The sequence below is a fragment of the Suricata suricatta genome, chromosome 5, assembly GCF_006229205.1.
Source record: "Suricata suricatta isolate VVHF042 chromosome 5, meerkat_22Aug2017_6uvM2_HiC, whole genome shotgun sequence".
In the NCBI taxonomy this organism is placed as follows: Eukaryota; Metazoa; Chordata; class Mammalia; order Carnivora; family Herpestidae; genus Suricata; species Suricata suricatta.
The window spans coordinates 56208690-56214652 of NC_043704.1; the positions used below are offsets into that span (position 1 = coordinate 56208690).

Genomic DNA, 5963 nt, shown 5'->3' on the forward strand with positions numbered 1-5963 from the left:
CTCCCCTATGACCCAGCAATAGCACTGCTAGGGATTTACCCAGGGGATACAGAAGTGCTGATGCATAGGAGCACATGTTCCCCAATGTTCATAGTGGCACTTTCTACAATAGCCAAATCATGGAAAGAGCCTAAATGTCCATCACCTGATGAATGGATCAGGAAGATGTGGTATATATACACAATGGAGTACAACATGGCAATGAGAAAGAATAAAATCTGGCCATTTGTAGCAAAGTGGATGGACCTTGAGGGTGTCATGCTAAGTGAAATAAGTCAGGTGGAGGACAAATACCGTATGTTTGCACTCATAGGTCTAACAGGAGAACAGAAGAAACAAGCAGAGGACCAGGGGGAGAGGAAGAGGGAAAGAGAGTTAGGGAGAGAGAGGGACACAAATCATGAGAGACTATTGAATACTGAGAACAAACCGAGGGTTGAATGGGGAAGGGGAGGGGAAAAGGGGTGATGGTCATGGAGGGGGCCACTTGTGGGAAGAAGCACTGGGTGTTATATGGAAACCAATTTGACAATAAATTATTATTAAAAAAAATAGAATTTCAAAGCAATATCAAAACCACTTCCTTTATGAAGAATACATTAGACAATTCTTCAGTGCCTTTCTCATATTCTGTATTCAGTATTTATTTGGAGAATTAACAATAGCAAAAAAAAACAAAAACAAAACAAAACTAGGAAAGTTCATTTCAAGCAGAACTATCCTGCAAGTAATGCTAAAGAAAAATTTCAAACTGAACACCAATGGCACCAGATAGAAACTTTGTACTATGGGATAAAAGGAAGAACACTAGAAATACTCATTTTAAAAAGACAGTAGTGGGGCACCTGGGTGGCAGAGTTGGTTAAGCGTCTGACTTCAGTTCAGGTCATGATCTCAGAGTTCATGGGTTCAAATCCTGCATTGGTCTCCGTGCTGCCAGCTCAGAGCCTGAAGCCTACTTTGGATTCTGTGTCTCCTTCTCTCTGACCCTCCCCTTCTCATGCTGCCTCTCTCTCAAAAATAAAATAAAACATTAAAAAATTTTTAAAGACAATAGAGGGGTGTTTGGGTGGCTTAATCAGTTGAGCACCTGACTCTTGATTTCAGCTCAGGTCATGATCCCAGGGTCATGGGATGGAGCCTGCTTAAGATTCTCTCTCTCGGAGCACCTGGGTGGCTCAGTTGGTTGAGCATCTGGCTCTGGCTCAGGTCTTGATCTCATGGTTCGTGGGTTCGAACCCCGCATCAGGCTCTGTGTTGATGGCTAGCTCAGAGCCTGGAGCCTGTCTTCAGATTCTGTGTCTCCCTCTCTCTCTGACTCTCCCCTGCTCATGCTGTCTTTCTCTCTCTCTCTCTCTCTCTCTCTCTCTCTGTCTCTCTCTCTCTCCCTCTCTCTCTCAAAAATAAATTTTAAAAAACATTTTAAAAATTAAAAAAGGGGCGCCTGGGTGGCTCAGTCGGTTAAGTATCCGACTTCAGCTCAGGTCATGATCTCATGGTTCATGGGATCGAGACCCGCATCAGGCTCTGTGCTGACAGCTCAGAGCCTGGAGCCTGCTTTGGATTCTGTGTCTCCCTCTCTCTCTGCCCCTCCCCTACTGATGCTTTGTTTCTGTCTCAATAATAAATAAACATTAAAAAATTTTAAAAAAATTAAAAAAAGATTCTCTCTCTCTACCTCTATCCCTCTCCCCTAGTTGCACTCTCTATCTTAAAAAAAAATGTTTAATGCAAATATTATGCTACTCTATAACATGTAGACTTGAAATATATGATAGTAATACTACAAATTTTGGTGGGGTGAGTAAAAGTATAGTTATAGAGTTTATATACAACTTTGTATAAGTTATGTATTATTCAAGGTAAACTACCAAAGTTATAGATACATAATGTAAACCCTAAACAATTATTAAAATTTTATAAAACAAAAATAAGCATTTTAACAGCTAATAAGAAAAGAGGGTGATGTTTGCAAATTGGCAGCATAGGAATTTCTAATGCTCATCCTCTCCCAGAAACATCAATTTAAACAACTACATAAGGCTCTCTGCTCCTCCCCATTCAACAGATAGCCGCATCTTCTAGTGCAGTGCCAGCTGTGTCCCCGAGACATGATGGTGAAGGTCAGAGTCAACGGATTTGGCTGTATTGGGCACCTGGTCACCAGGGCTGCTTTTAACTCTGGGAAGTGAACATTGTCACCATCAATGACCCCTTTACTGACCTCAACTACATGGTCTACATGTTCCAGTATGATTCCATCCACAGCAAATTCCATGGCACAGTCAAGGCTGAGAACACGAAACTTGTCATCAATGGAAAGCCCATCACCATCTTCCAGGAGCGAGATCCCGCCAACATCAAATGGGATGATGCTGGTGCTGACTATGTTGTGGAGTCCAATGGGGTCTTCACCACCATGGAGAAGCCTGGGGCTCACTTGAAGGGTGGGTCCAAGAGGGTCATCACCTCTGCCCCTTCTGCTGATGCCCCCATGTTTGTGATAGGCGTGAACCACGAGAAGTATGACAACTCCCTCAAGATTGTCAGCAATGCCTCCTGTACCACCAACTGCCTGACCCCTCTGGCCAAGGTCATCCATGACCACTTTGGCATTGTGGAGGGACTCATGACCATAGTCCATGGCATCACCACCACCCAGAAGACCATGGACGTCCCCTCTGGGAAGCTGTGGTGTGACGGCTGAGGGGCCACCCAGAACATCATCCCTGCTTCTACTGGCGCTGCCATGGCTGTGGGCAAGGTCATCCTGAGCTGAACAGGAAGCTCACTGGCATGGTCTTCCGTGTCCACCCCCAATGTGTCCGTCGTGGATCTGACCTGCCGCCTGGAGAAAGCTGCCAAATACAATGTCATCAAGAAGGTAGTGAAGCAGGCATCAGAGGGCCCCCTCAAGGGCATCCTGGGCTACACTGAGTACAAGGTCATCTCCTGCGACTTTAACAGTGACACCCACTCTTCCACCTTCGACGCTGGGGCTGGCATTGCTCTCAATGACCACTTTGTCAAGCTCATTTCCTGGTATGAAAATGAATTTGGCTACAGCAACTGGGTGGTGGACCTGATGGTCCACATGACCTCCAAGGAGTAAGAGCCCCCTGGACCACGAGCCCTAGCAAGAGGAAGAAGAGAGAGGCCCTCAGCTGCTGGGGAGTCCTTGCCCCAATTCATCCCCCAACACACTTGAGAATCTTCTGACCTCCGGTTTCCATCCCAGACCCCCTGAAAAAGGGGAGGGGCTTGGGGAGCCCTACCTTATCATGTACCATCAATAAAGTATACTGTATCCAGCAAAAAAAAAAATAAAAAATAAACTACATAATAAAAAATATACTAATCTTATACACACTGTCTCAGAAAAATAGAGGATGATGAAACATGTCCCAAATTGTTTTATGAGGCCAACATATTGCTCCCATAAATATAAACACAAAAAATACTTAATAAATTACAAGCAAATTGAAATCAGCAATATATAAAAAGGATAATACATCATGACCAAACCAGAATTATCTCAAGAATACAAGGAAGATTTTTTTTAAAAAAAGAAAAGAAGAAGGATTGAACACCTAAAAATCAAAACAACAAAAAAGGGATAAAATTATGATCTCAATAGATGTAGAAAAAAATAGTTGACAAAATTCAGTATTTGTGATTAAAAAGCAAAAATGAAAACTCTAAGCAAAGGGCTAATAGAAGGAAACACTCCAAACTTGGTATCAGAGTTATGCTGGCCATAAAACAACCCAAATTTACTATCTTATAGTTCTGGAAGTCAGGTCTAAAATGAGTCCCACTGGACTAAAATCATGGTGTCAGGGCGCCTGGGTGGCTCAGTGGGTTAAGCCTCCGACTTCGGCTCAGGTCAGATCTCATGTTCGTGGATTCCAGTCCTGCATCAGGCTCTGTGCTGACAGCTAGCTCAGAACCTGCAGCCTGCTTCCGGTTTTGTGTCTCCCCTCTCTGCCCCTCCCCCTCTCATGCTCTGTCTCTCTCTGTAGCAAAAATAAATTTAAAAAATTAAAAAAAATTTTTTTAATAAAATAAAATCATGGTGTCAGAGGACCGAGTTCCTTCCTTGAATCTCCAAAGGAGAATCCTCTTACTTGCTGCTTCCAGATCCTAGAGGGTGCTTCTATTCCATAGTTTCTGTCTATCTTCCATCTTCAATCGCACTTTGCAACATGCGGATTCTGACTCTTTCTTCCACACATAAAGAACCCCTGTGATTACACTGGGCTCACATGGTTAATCCAAGATAATCTCCTTATTTTAGGGTCAACTAATTGGCAACCTTAACTCCATCTGCTACCTTAATTTCTGAGGATTAGAACGTGGACATCTTTGGGGAGCCATTATTCCATCTACCACAACCCATACCTCTACATACTATCAACCCACTCCTGGATTATTTCAGAGAAATGCCACACATAATATCATCTCACTCATAGCTATTTCTGTATGTATTTTTTTAAGTTTATATATCTACATAATCTCTATACCCAACATGGAGCTTGAACTCATGACCCCAAGATTAAGAGCTACACACTCCTCTGACTCAGCCAACCAGGCGCCCCTCAATATGCATTAAAAAAATTTTTTTTAATGTTTATTTATTTTTGAGATAGAGAGAGAGTGGAGAGAGTGTGAGGGAGGGAAGGGCAGAGAGAGAGGGAGACACAGAATCCGAAGTAGGCTCCAGGTTCTGAGCTGTCAGCACAGAGCCCGACATAGGGCTCAAACTCACGAGCCATGAGATCATAACCTGAGCCAAATTCAGACACCCACCAGACTGAGCCACCCAGGCACCCCTCAGAATGCATTTTAAAAGATGAGAATTCTTTAAAATAAAAACAGTCACACCTAAAATATAGCAAAAATTTTTAAAAATCATCTATTATCCCATAATTAGATGGGATCCCTTATTCTATCATGATTTTTTTTTAATTTTGCAGGGGCACCTAAGTGCCTCAGTCAGTTGAGCATCCTGACTCTTGATGTCACTCAGGTCATGATCTCACAGTTGGTGAGACTGAGCCCTGAATCAGGCTCTGTGCTGACAGCATGGAACCTGCTTGGGATTCTCTCTCTCCCTCTCTCCCTGCCCCTGCCCTGTGCACACACACTCTCTCTCTCTCAAAATAAATAAATAAGCATAAAAATCAAATAAGATATTTTGCAGATTGAAAGAAAATTCACATAAGATTCATAGCTTACATTGAATAATTTTCTATTTAAATGATATTTCTAAGGATCCCTAATATTACTATAAATCATTTTAATTATACTGTTGGTTAAATACATACAAAAATGAAACCAGATATAAATTCCTCAAGTGTGTGGGGGTGTCTGGGTGGCTCAGTCCAACTCTTGGTTTCAGCTAAGACATGACCTCACAGTTCATGAGTTTGAGCCCTGCATAGGGCTCTGTGCTGACTGTGCAGAGCCTTCTTGGGATTCTCCCTCTCCCTCTCTCTCTCTCTCTCTTTCCCTCTCAAAAATAAGCATTTAAAAATATTATTTAAGTATATATGCCTCTCATATATCTATAAAATGAAAAGTATTCTTGAAACAAACTCATGGACTCAGTTTGAGAACATTTTCCTATAACATTGTCTGCATCGTTCATTTTGAAATCAGTTGTATCATGTCTTATGAGAGCTCTTCGTTGCCTAAAGCTGTCACTTAATTTCATCACGTCATTACCATTCCTCAGGACACACCTTGATCATCTACTATTTGCCAGTCACTTTTCCTAAGTAAAAAGAACCACAAAGGTGAACAAAACCTGCTCAATTGCTAATAGTGAATTTTCAAAAGATTGTGTATTATCAGAACAACAGGAATGTAAGCTCAGTGAAGATGTGAACCAATTATTATGCATCTTTATATTCTCTAAGGAGCTTAGCAGAGTGCATTTAAGTCTGTAATCAATATTTAAT

General features: G+C 42.0%; 1 pseudogene; it reads left to right on the forward strand.

Annotated features, from left to right (window-relative positions):
- The first annotated feature begins 2096 nt into the window (after positions 1-2096).
- On the forward strand, positions 2097-3112 carry LOC115292651 (annotated as a pseudogene).
- Positions 3113-5963: the final 2851 nt, after the last annotated feature.